Source organism: Achroia grisella, unplaced genomic scaffold (genome assembly GCF_030625045.1).
Source record: "Achroia grisella isolate CSIRO2021 unplaced genomic scaffold, CSIRO_AGI_Agris_v1 utg11170, whole genome shotgun sequence".
NCBI classification, from domain to species: domain Eukaryota; kingdom Metazoa; phylum Arthropoda; class Insecta; order Lepidoptera; family Pyralidae; genus Achroia; species Achroia grisella.
The window spans coordinates 257,896-276,511 of NW_026712583.1; positions in this window are offsets into that span (position 1 = coordinate 257,896).

Genomic DNA, 18,616 nt, shown 5'->3' on the forward strand with positions numbered 1-18,616 from the left:
CTACTGTTACGTCAGTCCATCCATCCATCAATCCACGTGTCAGTATTACCACCTTACATTTCATTATTAGTATTGACATAATATTTTACATAAAATCTATTCATTAAACGAAAGCAAACACCAATATTTACAAATACCGTTTCCCATATTTTGGTTTGATAATAATCACTCGTTACCTTCAACTTATGTTACGTCAGTTCAATGTCAATCTATCAATCAATCTACTATCTATTAAATGTAATCACTATGAACAAGACAAAGAGGCAACAACAGGCGGCCTTATCGCAAAAAAGCGATCACTTTTGTCTTTCATCTATTACAATATTAAAAATGTATTCTTTTGCGTGGCCGATAATTTTGAGTTTGAGTTTTGAGTATCTAATCCATTCATCATCCATCATATCCCGGACGGGATGTCTGGGATAATAAACGTGAATATTTATTTCATAATTAATAAAAATTAGAGGGATTATGTTTCATAATAAACAATTTGTCTTAAGAAATTTAGAGAGTATCCAGGATTTATTTATAAAAGAATGAAAGCCCAGCTGTTTTCAATTTTGCCGCTCACAAAAACACAATTTTAATCTACTGCAAAGGATTAGCCTGTATCTAGGTCACAATGAACTGTGTATACACAATGGAAGTTAACAAACAAGGCAAATGCAAAAATATAATGCTAAAAGGTCTTATAATGTCATTACATTAAAAGCTAGGAACCGTTTCATTGTACAGACAGGTTCTTTAGCAATGAAATAGTTATTATTGTTCATCATCTGCTTCTTCCTTATCCCATTTATTTGTGGTCGGCGTAATATGTTTTTCGCTTCCATTCATCCCTGTTCGCAGTCATCGCGTTATTTACTTCCTTTCTTACCATATCATCTTTCACACAGTCCATCCATCTCTTTATCGGCCTTCCTCTACCCTTATAACCATCCACATTCATATGTAACACCTTTCTTAAAATATTAATTAACAATAATAAATAGTTATTATTGTTAATTGCATATTTTATATCTGTATTTTAAAGATATATCCAACAACAACCCGGGCGAAGCCGGGGCGAGTAGAAGATAGAAATATATTATTACTAGCTGTCCCGGCAAACGTTGTTTTGTCTTAAAATAAAAAAACAAAATTTAGGGGTGGACTACCCCTAACATTTAGGGGGATGAAAAATAGATGTTGGACGATTCTCAGACCTACTCAATACGCTCACAAAATTTCATGAGAATCGGTCAAGCTGTTTCGGAGGAGTATGGGAACGAAAACTGTGACACGAGAATTTTATATATAAGATAATATATTTTTATCTTCAACTCGCCCCGGCTTCGCCCAGGTACATGTATTATACATATAAACCTACCTCTTGAATCACTCTATCTACTAAAAAAACCGCTTCAAAATCCGTTGCGTAGTTTTAAAGATTTAAGCATACATAGGGACGGTCGGACAGCGACAGCGACTGTTTTATACTATGTAATGATACCTACTTTCTTATACTTTGGCCTCGGTAGTATAGTCTAGGTTGACTACACCGCTTAACATACGATGGTCACGGATTCGATTCCTAGCCGGTATAAACATTTGTATTTATGATTACGATTGTTTGTAGCTGTCTGGGTGATTTTTATGCATAATACGAATGTACATATTTAAGTATTTGTATCAGTTATATAGTACCCATTCATAAGTTCTGCTTATCTTGGGATTAGGCGCTGCGTGAATTGTCCTGGGATATTTTTATTATGTATTATTGAATTTTAAACCTACTTTCCTATACACTACTTTTTATATCTTAACTATGTGATAATGGGTATGAAAGAATGACATTCACCTGACACAGAAATTATTATACTTACTAGGTGATCAATTTATTGAAGAAAAAACAAATAGTTATTTTTGAAAGAAAAAAACATTTTCCTTATAACTTTCAGCAGTTACCACATTTTAGCATTTTTATAATTAGTTAGATTTTGAATTACATTGTTTTGTATCATTGTATCACTACAGAACTGAAAAGTCTGAAAGAGTCATAAAAATAAAACAAAACGAAGGTAAGTAAAACCTTTTAAAAAATCCACGCTGATAATGGGAAACAATGAAAGGAATGAATAACGCGAAATAAAAGAAAGCTTAGCACACTAATTAAGTAGAAGAAAAGCCTGCGAATGTCGCTATCTACCTGGGAATCTTTATAGAGGAGGCAGCTGGAAGGAGGGATCTAAATCAGTGCGTTTAGCGGGTATTCGTGGGTCAGTCCCAAAGGAGACGGAATGGCCACTTCCGTGCACGCGGGTTGGTTTCCGTTGGGCCATAAAACCTGCAACATTTTAAGTCAAATATATTTATTTTATCATTAATCCATTATGAAGTTTTGTATTAAGTGAATATGTGTGCTATATTGGAATTATACATATACAAACTATTACTATATATATATATATACAACGAATTTATATGTATTCAACCGCATTTCTTAGTATTTCGTAATAAGATATGAAACAACCAATCATAATATAAGAAATAACTGAAATATCGATCAAACTATTACTACTAGGTAGATATTGAAAGTATAATAGTTTAGTATTGGATAAATATTTGTACGCTTCATATAAAATATTGGTATATATACCTATGTATAAAATCCCAGACAATCGACACAGTGCCATCTAGTCACACAGTTAGCAGAGCTTATGTTATAGGTACTAGACAACTAATATAAACACTTTGATACTTTTTTTTGTATAATAATAATAACATATAAAACACGCAAACTGATACAAACAATCATACTTGTAAATACAAATGTTTGCACCGTGTGAGGAATCGAAACAGCGATTATCGGAAGTAAAGCGATGTACTAAACCGCTAGATCACTGAGGCCGTGTTGCACTGATATAATCAGATTTTTTAAGAGTCATGTCTTCATTAATATCTTGTACTGTACCCATAATTGTTTACAAATAAATAAATTATTATTATCTCTATACTTAAAAAAATATATTATATAAAAGTCATTTGCATTTGTAACCTATGTCTTATATATTTCAGCCTCAAAGTAGCCCTTACAAACTTTCGCGCTTTTAATATTAGTTCACCATTGAAAGGCTAAAATTATGTTTTTTTTTGTGGATGATAATGGAATGGTGCACCCGCCCGCGCTAACGGTTTACGCTGGCCGGGCACCAGTGGAGGATGATAAGATGAGCATGAGGTCAGGTCAGTTAGCCCATCGTGACTAATTCACCAGGAATTAAACACGATGGTTTCCAGGGGGAACCACGTGGAGGTCGACCTGACAAGGTACATTGGTAGCAATGGGGTTATCAATCCACATTACTAACAATCCCCTTCCCCCCTTCTAAAATTATGTTAATAATGTTATAACTAGAGTTACATGAAGCATTCAATTGTAGAGAAATGGGGGATAGCGGATAAGGTAAGTGGACTGTATGGAAAGAAATAAGGGATGCACAGTACGTACCTGCGACTGAAGAGCGAGATTCTTGCACAGCTGCTGCACTCGATGAACACTAGGTTTGACACAAACACGCACACAATCAAAAGTTACTTATTTTAATGTCAATATATTATAGTAATTAATTTAAAGCGGAGCGGTCGGGAATAGATGTCACCATTCGGTCTTAGCCGTTACCAGACGAGGCAGTCGGGCGACCTCAGTTTACATCCTGTGCGCGGGAAAGGGATGAAGATATGGGGAATGATACCATACCACTCGATATGTTTAAAAATGGTGCGAACAAATTATTTCGTTTTAAACATCAAGAAACTTTTTAAAAAATAGCAAACAACGGGTAGTATGGGACTAGCGTAGAACGAAAGTATTTCAAACTCAAAAAGACTTTAAACATACTTGATGTCTTTTATGTACTAAAAATCTATTTTACAGAACCTAACAGATACAAAATTCTCTAACAATAATGTAAAAACAAAAAATATACCTAAAAATTAATAAGGCTTTCTATAGACCTTTTATAATTATCAGGTTCATTTTCTCTTTTCTTTGTAACTAGTTCATCGATTTAATTAATTACTACTAGTCATTTACAAGTGTTCTTCGTTCTACCGTGTAATGTTTTATATATCACTGTGCCCGCAATTTCAGCGGCTCTAAATTTCAATAAAAATATAGACTATGTGTTATTCTGATGCATAAGCAATATTACTATAAAGTTTCATCAAAATCCGTTCAGTAGTTTTTGCGTGAAAGAGTAACAAATATCCATATTTATAAACTTTCATATAATATTATTACGATAAAGAGGACAGTGCCAGAAAGCTGATAGCGTATGTAAATGGGCTCATATGTTGATTGATCCCCATTTCAATGTTTATTAATAATAATTATTATATAAAATAAGTATATGTAGATTCCTTCGTCAAACAATAACTTTAGTAATCTTCATATCTATATATAACTCAAAGGTGGCTGACTGACATAGTGATCTATCAACGCACAGCCTAAACCACTGAACGGATCGGCCTGAAATATGGCATGCAGGTAGATGTTATGACGTAGGAATCCGTTAAGAAAGGATTTTGATAAATTCCACCCCTAAGGGAATAAAATAGTGGATGAAATTTTGTATAAATCTTTTTAGATTTTCGTCTGATTGAACTGAAATTAAAGATCGGTGCTACTATGATGAAGACGTTCGCTTAAATAGGATTTTGATAAATTCAACCCCCATGGAGATAAAATAAGGGATGATGCAGGATGTAAATGTATTAGTTTGAATCTATCAGTACTATATATGTACTATACGTAATGGAACGAATCAATTAAGACGAACAAAATAATTTTTAGTTCTTTAGGCACCTTTTATTTTAGAAAAATAAAGTTAAATACAACGCGGATGAAGTCGCGGGAACAGCTAGTGTTAAATATAAAACTTAAAATACTTAAATCGCTAATTTCGTGGCCGTAGAAGTAACGTCTGAATCTGCCCAAAAGATGCTCGCTTTTTATTTAGTGTGAAAACATATATTAGTGTCAGAGGCAGGGCTCCAGCGTCGGCGATTGTTCGTAATGACCACGACCATAACGCACTGGTATCTAGAGAATAAGTGTTCTACCTAATAGCCTGGCGACAAAGTAATGCTATTAGAAGATTAGGTACGAGTGGCCATGTCAAATTGGCTTCTGACTGCAATTTGTAATCTTGTTTTTTGGTATACTGTTATCAGTCAGTTATTTATTTACTTGTATTTTACATCGTACGTCCTCGATTCGCATTGATGCAATCATTAGAATAGATTACTATGAAATATACTTTAATTAAAAAAAACTTAGAAAACACTCTTGTTTCCATTGAATAGGCTCCGACATTATATAGTGATATAAATATAGGGGTTGATGTTAGAAGAGTGACATATTTGAAGTTTTATGTATATTTCAATGATATAATACTATTAAAAGAAAATTGGGGTGGGTCACCCTTATCAAAGAGGGGTATCGAATATTTTTTTTATGGATGACAATGGAATGCTGCACCCGCCTGCGCTGACGGTTTACTCTGGCGTGGCACTAGTGGAGGATAATAAGATGAGCATGAGGTCAGGTCAGTTAGCCCATCGTGACAAATTCACCAAGAATTTATCACGATGCTTTCCAGGGGGAACCGCGTGGAGGTCAACGTTCATTGCTAGCAATAAGATCATCAGTCCACATTAGTAACAATCCTCTTTCCCTCCGGGTATCAAATATTGATTAGTGCGGATTCTCAGACCTACCTGATATGCTCACAAAATTTTATAAAAATCGCTAATTCCGTTTCGGAGAAGTTTGGTGACAAATTCCGCAAACACTAGAATGTTATACGTATATTAGTTTATAAAAAAATGTAAACGAAAATTGAAATCTCGTAAACAGTCGAGATCAATTACAGTATGGTGACGATACGAAAAAAAAATACCCCCATTCTCTCAGTCTCATTGATAGTTCGTCCGCAGAACTCCGGAACTCTGGAATCGAGTTGTGGGAGTTGAGTCGTCAAGTTTACAAAACAATATTTTCCCACACAATATACTAAATCTCATAAAAATCGGTATATCCGTTTCGGAGGAGTTTGGTAACACAGACTGCGAGGGGGCAATTACTAAATGTGGCCTAATCCCCATTACTAGCAATGTACCATATCAGGTTGACCTCCACGCGCTTCTCCTTGGAAACCATCGTGAAAAATTTCTGGTGAATTTGTCACGTTGGGCTAACTGACCTAACCTCATGCTCATCTTATCATCCTCCGCTGGTGCCCCGCCAGCGTAAATCGTTAGCACAGGTATATGAACCATTCCATCGTCATCCTTAAAAAAACAAAGACAAAAACAAAGACATTTTTATACATATATTTATCTATATATATAAAAATAAATTGCTGTTCGTTAGTCTCGCTAAAACTCGAGAACGGCTGAACCGATTTGGCTAATTTTAACTTGAAATATTCGTCGAAGTACAGGGAAGGTTTAAACTGTGATAAAATATGACGAAATTACATAAAGAATAACAAAAATAACAATTTTATTTTCCCATACAAACTGTCAAACAAACAAAATTCCTTTAATTCTGAAGCGCAATGGAGTTCGCGAAGACATCTACTTAGATTATAAAAAAAATTTAAGCGAAAATTTAAATCCCGAGCGTAAATAGTCGAGACCAATTACAGTATGGTGAAGTCGATACGAAAAAAAATCCCCCGTCTCACTGATAGATCGTCCGCAGAACTCCCTAACTCCGTAATCGAGTTGTTAAAGTTTCGAATACTTCGTCGAGTTTACAAAACAATATTTCAAAGAAAGTTAAGATACATAATGTATCTCGTTTGTTTCGAATGGACGCCTCGCGTTTTTCTCTCTAAATATCTCAAAAAAATACTTTCTACGAGTTTGGTTATGCCTCTACACTCATATTTTCGGGTTCCGTATGATTAAATGGAATATTGATGGTGGGTCTGCATGATTTAATGGTCACTTGTCATACATTTATTGTATTAATTTTTTAATGCCACATTTAAAAAAAAAATATAGTCTAACAATTAAAAATCCTTACTCCTTGTTATAAATACGAAAGTAACTCTGTCTGTCTCTCTTTCACGTCAAAACTAATGAACCGATTTTAATGAAATTTGGTAGTCTAGACCCTGAGAAAGGACATAGGCTACTGTTGAATGCGAAAAAAGGGTTGTAAGAGGTTGAAAGTGGAGATGAAAGATTGTATGGAAGAATCGTCATTTTTTGAAGCTAAAAGCTTGAAACTCATTTTTGAGGCTCTTGATTAAATATGAATAAATATGACATTTAAAGTTTTTAAATCAGAATGATATATAGATAATTTAAAATATATTATGTAAATTGGGCGACATATAATTATTCGCGCGGGCAGCTGGTTAAATATATTTAGGGGTGGGTCACCTATACACTATCAAATATATATGTTGGCCGATTCTCAGACCTACAAATTGTCATAAAATTTTTGTACCACAGATATATTTGACGACCTCGGTCTAGCGGTTTAGCATACCGCCTTACTTCCATTGGAAGCGGGTTCGATTCCTCGCACGGCACAAACATCATGAGTATGATTGTTTGTGTCGCTCTGGTTTATTTTTAAGTATAATATGTATCCATTAACGAAAAAAATATATCTACATACATATATACATATTTGTATCAGTTATCTAGTATCCATAACACAAGCTTTAGCTTAATTTAGGTCTAGATGGCGCTGTGTGAATTGCCCTGAGATTATTTTCTATTTATTTATTTAAATTCAATGCACAAAAATAATGTGTACGTTGGACTCAACACCATGCAGCGTTATCTACCAGGCAACCATGAGTGGTGCAGAGAAAGATTGTTGGTGGTGCACTAATATAAATAAGACATGTCAAAAATATATATACGGTAATATATGTATATACATATAATATATATAAAGCCATCAGCGGATTCGAGAGTATGTTGAGGTGCAAAACCCTCGATAAAATGAATTTTTCTCTTATCTAGTGAGCAATAGAAAACCTGTTAAGAATTCTAATTTATAATTGAAACAAACCTTAAAGTTACAGATTATAATGATAAAAAAAATTGTAAAGTTAGTTAGGTTTTGAGGCAGCGGGTACACAATAGATAATAATAATTATATATAATTATATGATAGATAATTTATTTGCCTGAACATTATTTTCTTTACAGTATAGGTCTTACAAAATAATGTACTTAAATACTTAATCAACAGTTACATAAATAAACATTTCATAAAAAAATGTCAAAAATATTTTTAATATAAACTTTTTACTAGTCTAATGCTATTGGCCGCAGCTGGCCATTACAGCTTCACCAGACGATGGGGGACGAGTGTAGGTGATTCCAAACCCGCGGAAAGACTTATGGAGCGGCTGAAGGCCAACTCCCGGCTGTACACGTGGGCCATATATCAGGATTCAGCTAATTTCTAAATATTACTCAATGTAACATTCTACAAATTAATTAATGAAGTCTGAAAGTCCGTAAATGAAATCTGTAACATAATTCGCAATTAGTAGTTTCCAAGTGTTTATTACGTTACATACCAACTTAGAACCTTACGACGTATATATTAAGTCTATTATCCAATAAATTTAAGAAACTTTTAGTATTATCTCCCAACTGCTTGTAAATTCAATTAGTGTTCCATTTCGGACATTGATTCTCAAAGTGTAGAACATGGGGCTCATATCCTCATGACTGTGAAATCTTCTCGAGATTGAAATGTAAACGCGGATTCACGACAATGGACTTTATTTTAACGGATCAAAACTTCAGTTCATCATAATTTTCTTTTGTTACCTTGCAGATTATTTTTAATAACATCATCACTATCGTCCAATTCTACTAATTATTTCGATTAATGTCGGATTAATACCAGCTGCTGAGTTTCACCACCGTACCACCCGCCAGAAACTAAAATACCATCCTGATCATCTGGATGAACGGCGGTCTTCCAAGTACGGTTTTCTAGAATCTTTTTGCCATGCACAACCACATTGTGAAATCACCTTCCAGCAATGGTATTTCCGAACCCGAGCGCGAGGAATCGAACCCGCGACCATCGGTCGTAAAGCGGTGTGCTAGACCGCTAGACCACCGAGGTCGTCGTTCTATGTGACTAGAATGCTAAATATTTTTATTTACATATGAGGGAGTTTGGCCTTACTCGGTGCTTAGATTTGGACACTATATATATTTATAAACTGCTTCATACTTATCACAGAATATATTATAATGCCTCTAGTATCACTCATGCGTTTATATCCCCATGGACTAAGTAGCTATGACCCCGTACAATAGAATAGAATAGAAATCATTTATTCAAATAAACTTACATTGACGCACTTTTGAATAGTCATAACATTTTTTTTTAATCTACCGCTCATTCGGAATGCTGTCTCATCACAAGAAGAATAAGCAAGAAACTTGTGTGTTGCTCTTTTAAATAATTTATTCTTACTTACAATTTAAGTTTAAGTATGTGAATACAAACTACCGAATCGCACTAATTCAATGAAATAATAAAATAGAAAAAACATTCAATACACAACAACTGGTTAAACAATTAATAAGAGAAAATAAGTCATAGGGATTAGAGCAGACCAGTCCCTACAAGCAGCACCCATTCACGAGTATGACGGATGAGCCAGCCACTACTGCGCTCGACCATATTTTAGGGAGCCCATTGACCCGGCCCACCAAGCCGCCACAAGTCTGGACATTTTAGTGAGCATGACTACTCAAAACACCAATATAAATTAATGTAAGTTTGAGAAACTGTGATTTAGAACTATAATGGCTACTTCCCCAAATGTTAACAGCTAGTGTCGAGAAAGCATATGAAACAAAAGATTCGAACACGAAAATAGAAAATAACTAAGCGAATAAACATAACAGTTGCTCGCAGATTTCGTAGAGGCTTAGCACGTCTTTTTAGAAGTTTCAAACTTTAATAAAGTTTAACGATTGCTCGATAAGGCTTTTAGGGGACGTACGGGTCTGAAGGTTGTTGGATAAGCAATTAAAAAATAGGTTACGATGGCTTCACGTCTATTATAAGCTAGATCTGGTAGATTGAGGCATTGTCAGCTGTCGACAACAGTAGTAAATGCAACATTTGACATTTTGTTTATTTGTGCAATCAACTTCCCAGCAATGATATTGAAATCTTTAAGAAAAGAGCTTCCTTTAAAAGGCCGGCAACACACTTGCCTTATTGTCTGGTGTTAGGAGTGCTCATGGGCGGCGGTAATAACTTATCATTAAGTGAACTACAAAATGGTTTGTCTCCTAAGCCATAAAATTTTAAAAAAAGGTATGACGGATTTGCAGGCTGGAAGGTAATTTGTCAATGAGGTTGTGCGTGGTAAAACTATTCTGGAAAATGCAAGGTGGAGGACCGCCATTCATACAGATGATCAGGTTGGAATTTTAGTTTCTGGCGCATAGTGCGATGGTGAAATTCAGTTTATATTAATCAGAACAAATTTTCAGAAACTTTAGAATTCTCTAATCAGTCTAAACTTTTAAAGGACACACATTTTATGAACGAAACTGCTTTATGACAAAAATAGGTGAGACTGATGAATTTGTACATAATCTGCCTCTAAAGAGTATTGCTGGAGTTGAAGATGAAATAATAGATTTGGAACCCAATTCTCAGTGTAGTAGTCTTTAAAATCGTTTAACATCCGCTCTGTCTGTGTGTATACGCCAAACTTTTCCATGATTACGTTACTGCTCTCGTAATATTGTACATTTTGGCTTGTGGCGTCTAACTCCATGACTTTTATTAGAAGATTATCGGCGGGGTGTGTAGTTCAGTTGCCTTAGGGAGATGTTAGTCTGTTATGGACGAATTTGTGGTGTGTACCTTTTTAACCGACTACAAAAGATTTTGTTCTAACTAATTTAATAAAAAATGTGTCCCTATTTTGCTTGGTCATGTCATCATGCAGGAACAGCTGGACCGATTTAGCATGTTATGCCATGAATTTTTTTATGCCACAATAAATAAGATACCGTAGTGATCTGGAATGGCAAAGCATGAATATCACAGGCATCACAAGATTTCCATATTGCCATTTCAGTAATGACGACCTCGGTGGTCTAGCAGTTTAGCACACCGCCTTACATCCGATGGTCGCGGGCTCGATTCCTCGCACAGTACAAATATTTGTATTTATGAGTATGATTATTTGTATCAGTATGGGTGTTTTCAATGTATAATATTTATGAAATAAAATCTATGTGTTTGTATCAATTGTCTAGTACCCATAACACAAGCTTTAGCTAGCTTAATTTGGGTCTAGATGGCGCTGTGTGAATTGTCCTGGGATTATATTATATTATTATTATCACTCACTCACGGAACCCTAAAATTGTTAACATTAAGCCTCTTAACCGCTCCAATAACCAACTTCTATGAACAAGTGAGTGGATATTTTAGTATGTCTTTAACGGAATACTATTAACACTAACTACCAAGTGCCAATGCATTATTATACTTATGTAATTACCATTAAAAGTCAATTTCGCTAATGTAGACCATTGGTGACCACTTGCCTAAATACTATTAAGTTATTGTAGTTTGATCTCTATTGCTAGTAACAATAAAGTCTATAGTTGCTTAAACCAAAGCTAATATACAATGAAAGTATGTATTGCAATTGTAATAACTAAAATAAAATCTTCCTAACGCACTTATCCATTTTATTCTATCAGAAATAGAAATAAATTATGTCTCTGGGCAGTGCCTGAATATCAGTGGTTTGCTGCTTGGATGCTGCAAACAATACACTGAGGTCCTGCCTTTTTACGTATGGGCTATGCACACACACTACGTTACTCATACCGTTTTTTTTTTGTTGTTATCTGTATTGCATTTTATTTTATCTGTATATTGTTTGTGTATTTTGTTTGACTTGGCTAATATAATTTGACGACCTCGGTGGTCTAGCGGTCAAGCACACCGCTTTACAACCCATAGTCGCGGGTTCGATTACTCGCATGGCACAAACATTTGTATTCATGAGCATGATTGTTTGTATCGGTCTGGGTGTTTTCTATGTATAATATGTAAGTATTTACAAAAAATATATCTATGTGTATGTATCAGTTATCTAGTACCCATAACACAAGCTCTAGCTAGCTTAACTTGGGTCTAGATAGCTCTGTGTGAAAAAGAAAAAAAAAATTGTATATGTCTTTATTTTTGTTCTTTCTGTGTGAAAAAGAAAAAAAATTGTTTATATGTCTTTATTTTTGTTCTTATTATACAGTGCCTTGTGAGCGTGTGCCTGTAACGTGAATAAAAAATTTTATCTATCTATCTAAATAATCTCAATATGATTAATTTTGAACTAAAGATAATTCTTATTTCATTTGACTTTACGGGTCATTTGGAAAGCAGTCACGAAGAAGAACGAGCTAGAAACATGTGTCTTGCTCTTTTTAGTAACTATTATCTCAAAGTCTAATAGCTCCTCTCCATCCTAAGGTTGTCTGGAAGAAATCGCTTTTCAGCAATAAGGCCGCACATTGTTGCCTCTTTCCTTTGACAATGTTTTATGTTTATACATATAAATATATATAACTCAAAGGTGACTGACGTAGTGATCTATCACACAGCACAGCTCAAACTACTGGACGGATCGGGCTGAAATTTGGAATGCAAGTAGATGTTATGACGTAGGCATCCGCTAAGAAAGGATTTTGATTAATTCTACCCCCAAGGGGATAAAATAGGAAATGAAAGTTTGTATGAAACTTTGTCAATATTAAACCAATCGGGATGAGACTTTACATGCATAAAGCTACTATGACGTTAGCATCCCCTAAGGAAGGATTTTGATAAATTCTACCCCCAAGGGGATAAAATAGGAAATGAAAGTTTGTATGAAACTTTGTCAATATTAAACCAATCGGGATGAGACTTTACATGCATAAAGCTACTATGACGTTGGCATCCCCTAAGGAAGGATTTTGATAAATTCCACCCCTAAGAGGATAAATTAACGCGAGCGAAGCCGCGGGCAAAAGTTAGTCCATACATATAAATAAAATTGGAGTGTCTGTTTGCAATATTGAAATAACCGTTTTTTACTACATGCACGTGAATATAAATACGGTACATACACAAAAATAACATTTTTTTAAATATTTGTCTGTCTGTCTGTTTGTTCCGGCTAATCTCTGAAATGGCTGGACCGATTTTGGTGGGACTTTTTTGACAGCTACATTATTGTAAAGTTTCATTAGAATCCGTTCAGTAGTTTATGTGTGAAAGAGTAACAAAGATCCATCCATACTCACAAAAATACACATTTATAATATTTTATAATATTAGTAAGCTGAAAATATTTAGTTTGAAATATTGTGGTTTCAGTTTGTAATAACATGCTCTCTCCGGGAATCTTCTGAACGGTAAGTTGATTACAGCCAGGTGTTAAATACGATTACACTGAAAATTAATGTAATTTTCCAGTTTCAGTGATAGTACATATGAAATTTAATAGAACGTTGCAGAAATCTATATGTTTTTCAAGTATAGTAGTATACTAGCTGTGCTTGCGATTTTACCTGTGTCTTTTCTTAATTTTATTATTTTCACTCCTGTGACCCACGCACCACTTCCTGTGTCACGCTGTTTTGGGTTGACTGGAAGAGATCTCTTTTAGAGATAACTCCTCGAAATCAAAGCTTATAACTTATGTATAACCTCCTTTGTAAACAAAACTTATAAAGTATATTCAAAACTTTTATTTAAAAGTGCAATAAAGTATATATATAAAATTGTAGCCTATATGTTATACTGATGTATAGCTATATTACTGGAAAGGTTTCATCAAAATCCGTTCAGTAGTTTTTGCGTAAAAGAGGAGGACCAATATTTTAATATATTGTTTCACAAATTATAAACAACTTTACATATTTCATTATTCCTGCATCCTTCTGCGTATATTCAGATTGTGGAATGATCTACCTGCTAGGTTTTCTCACGAGACTACAGCATGGGGTCTTCCAAGAAGGGTATATTAAGGTTTCTTAAGGGTCGGCAATGCGCACGTGACACCCCTTATGTTTCAGGTAACTATAGGCTACGATAACAGTTTACCATCAGATGGGCCGTATGCTTATTTGACCACCGTAGTATAAAAAAGTACCAATTTTGTAAGATCTAGAAACGTCCTCGATGAATGACATACCTTATTCTGACGTTTATTATGTGATTATGATTTGACGACCTCGGTGGTCTAGCGGTCTAGCACACCGCTTTACGACCGATGGTCGCGGGTTCGATTCCTCGCACGGCACAAACATTTGTATTCATGAGTATAATTGTTTGTTTCGGTCTGGGTGTTTTCTATATATAATATGTAAATATTTACAAAAAAAATCTATGTATATGTATCAGTTATCTAGTACCCATAACACAAGCTTTAGCTAGCTTAACTTGGGTCTAGATGGCGCTGTGTGAATTGTCCTGAGATTATTATTATTATTATCTTTTCTTTTTCTTTCTCTTCTTTTAAAAAAATTAAAAGAAGGTAATACTCACCTACACGAGCCTTAGCCAAGTGTGGGAGAGGTTGTGCTGTGTGATGATATTGTTGAGGAGGTTAAGAATTTTCAGGTTATGCGACAAGTACTTAGTATTGTGGCTTTTTGTAGGAGATATGTTTTGGAAGGGTGAATATTTAATGTTTGCAGACTATTTTGAAGTGTTTTGGGTACAATACCCGTAGATATTATTGTTATAATCAACTTGGAATGCGCGCCAAATTCAAATAACGAATGTCAAACTTCATTTATATACATAAAAAAAAGTTACCAATTTCCATCAGAAGTTGCCTGTAATAAAAATAATTTACTATATTCCCTGGTATTTTTACCCTAATTGTCTAATCGTAAAATATACCCCCATAATAATAATATTTAACGCATTATCCGTTCTGATTCTCCCTAAGACAGGGTTTACGAGGTTAATTTAAAATGAAAAATGTTGGTCAATCTCGTAGGAGCTCCGTGTTCCCGACAACTTGGAAATATATTGCGGAGAAGATGAAAAACTGGGGCAAAACAAATTTACTGTGACCCGGGGAGATAAGGAGCCACGGGGACCTAATGTAGAGTAGCTGTTTGGAGTGCGTAATGTTTTTATTATACACTAGCTACCCGCTTCGTCTTCGCACGGGTGTACATGTATTATATATATAAACCTTCCTCTTGAATCACTCTATCTATTAAAAAAACCGCATCAAAATCCGTTGCGTAGTTTTAAAGATTTTAGCATACATAGGGACGGACAGACAGCGACAGCGACTTTGTTTTATACTATGTAATGATTAAAGATTAATTGTGAATCGATTTAATTTTATTGTACAATATTGGGTTTCTATAATCTTAAAATATATTTTCATGTCGAGGAAGGTAATTGTAAGTAATGGGTACATTATTGATTTATATACCGTTACAAACTTCTCTTATAGTCAAATTCCGACCGGTATTGAATAAGTCATTATCAAACATTAGGTAGAGTCATAGCTTGGAAGCCTATTGTTGATTGCCTCCCCCTCCGATCGATCCCCCGTCCAATTCAAACGGGGATCGAAATTACGACGGCCTGAGCTGAGGTTCGAACCTCTAGGAGTGCCCTCAGACTAAAGTCGAATCCATCAGGCGGGAGTTGGCCTTTAACTGCTCCATAATTCCTTCCGCGGGTTTGGAGTGCCATCTGCACTCGCCCCCTATCGTTCGGTGAAGCTGTAAAGGCCAGCTGCGGCCAACAGCATTAGAGTAGTCCGAAAAAACATATTGACTGTTCAGTGTTAAAACCGTTACTCAACTACGAGAATTCAGTTTCAATATATATATATATATCGGCATGCATGCCGTTCCATAAGTCCTTCCGCGGGTTTGGAGTACCATCTGCACTCGCCCCCTATCGTCCGGTGAAGCTGTAAAGGCCAGCTGCGGCCAACAGCATTAGAGTAGTCCGAAAAAAAAATGTTGACTGTTCGGTGAGAAAACCGCTACTCAACTACGGTGACTTAGTTTTAATATATATATATATATATCGGCATGCATCCATTGCCCGCTCTACCTGAATCATCTCAGTGCAAAAACCACGAGGTATGGCGCGGTTTATTCTCGTTTTCATGAGCGAAATATGTCCGAATGTTACAGTGAATGTGTATAATATGTTCCGGCTTGTTTATTTCCTGTTTTCTAGTTTGTGAACTGTGATTTTAAGTTTATTTGTTTTGTTTTCGGTACCTATCTAGTGGAAACGGGGAAAATAAACGTAAATGTTTATTGTAGTGGTTGGTATCAAATTGGCTGGCATTTGATTACTCTTCGTTTTATTTCATTAATGTTTTAGTTCATTATTTTAAAAGAATTGAATACGAATATTTTATTTCATACAATTTTAACAGCTGTTGTGTATGATTCTTAATTTTTACTTTATAAGTTAAATGTAATAAAATTAGTGAGGGTATACTGTTAAAAAAATATTACTTTCCTTGCTATATTTTGTACGTTTCTTGCTCATTCTTCTTGTGATGAGACAGCTTTCCGAATGAGCGGTAGATTAATAGCAATGCTTCAATGTAAGTTTATTTGAATAAATGATTATCTATTCTATTCTATTCTGCGTAACTAGATTATTTTATAGATGAACGTTGAATTAAAATAAATAAAATTTATAAAATAAATGTTTCTAAAGTTACTCCTTATATTTATTTTACTCGCCTTATTATTATTTTATTTTAATTCCTATCAAAATCGATTCATCTATTTTAAATATTAGCAAGAATAAGCAGACAATATTTTTTAATATCATTATTGTAAAATCCGTGTGTATTTTTATAATATATGCATTTAGTGAAAAACTATTAATTTGATATTACAAACAGACACATAAATTTTGTTTATTTGTATACATATAGTGTACAGATATTGAATTAAGAAAAATGTTTTAACGCTATAAACAACTTCTTACAAACAACCTACTCGCTATAACTATACTTCAGTAACAATTAGTTACCAAATTAAAAAAGAAACTAAAATAACTAAATGAACTAAAAACAATGTATATCATAATGGTATAAATATGTTTGCGGAGTGCAAACTCTAGTTTGAATACAATAAAGGCCACAGCGGATGTCCCCAACATGCTAAGCTTTAATTTATCACTACACTAAATGTGGGGTGACACTGAAGTGTAGCGGAAATTTCAGGATAAAATAATATAGAACAGAACAGAACATCATATAAAAGAATAGGATGGAACGGAAGACAAAATTCTTTATTCTAAGAATCTTAAATGCAATTACTTTTGAATAGTTTGTTTTAATTTAGCGCTCATTTGGAAAGTTGTCTCATAACAAAAAGAACGGAAAAGAAACTTGCGTGCTGTACTTTTAAGATAAATTCTGGATTATTATGGATTGTATATATATGTATACAAATAAAAAAGAAATTGAAGTGTCCGTTTGTAATTTTAAATAAATAACTTTTCACTAAATACATATAAGAGTATATACGGTATTTATATAAAAATAGTATTTTTTTTACTTTGCATCTATCTTTTTGACGCTATTTTCACTCGTAGATAAGCTGCCTCAATAATAAATTTATAATAACAATAATAAGAGAAAGCAAAGGCTGAGAAAAAAATAAATAAAGAACAATAACAATAATAATAATAATAACACACACACACGCGCTCATACGCACACATACATGCGCACGCTCACACACACACGGACACATACACACAAACAGCACTTACTTGGTTAGTTAGTTGTAAGTTGCACTACCGGAAGTTTTATTATCTTCCCCACTAGTGATCATACTCTAACGGTTATCGGATTTACACCCACATTTCTACATATGTTTCGCATCTAAACGGCATCATCAGAAAATGAATACAGTTTCAAATCTATTAGATGGCTAGACTATAACTCTTTGTTGTAGATCTAATAAATAAATTTACACAGATATAAATACACATGCACCTGCACACACACACACCCACACACACACACACACACACCCACACCCACACACACACACACACACACACATACACAAACAAACAGTACTACCGTCCGATGCAGCCGTATCGGACGGCTGCGGCCAACAGCATTAAAGTAATCCGAAGAAAATATTATATGGGTTTAAATAAATTCATTAATGCTGTAAAAGACATAAATGTATTTCATTTTTTAAAACCGTATTATCCTCAGCTCTTAGTGAAAGTGTTGCTGCCCTACACGCGCTACAAGCTGAGATATGATACAATTTAGAGTACAGTCGTCTCTATTTATGTTTTACACGAATATATATATATTGTTAACATAGTTTTAAAGGATTATGATGTAATACGATTTATTATTTACTAACTGAAACCGCGAGTTCATTCTCGTGGTTATTGAGATAATTATAGTTTATAATTTTGTTATTTTTAAACCTTGGAATGAAATAAAAATTAAATTATAAGTGAAGCTTATATTATAAGTTAAGAATATGTTAGTGAAAACAGTATCTAAATCAG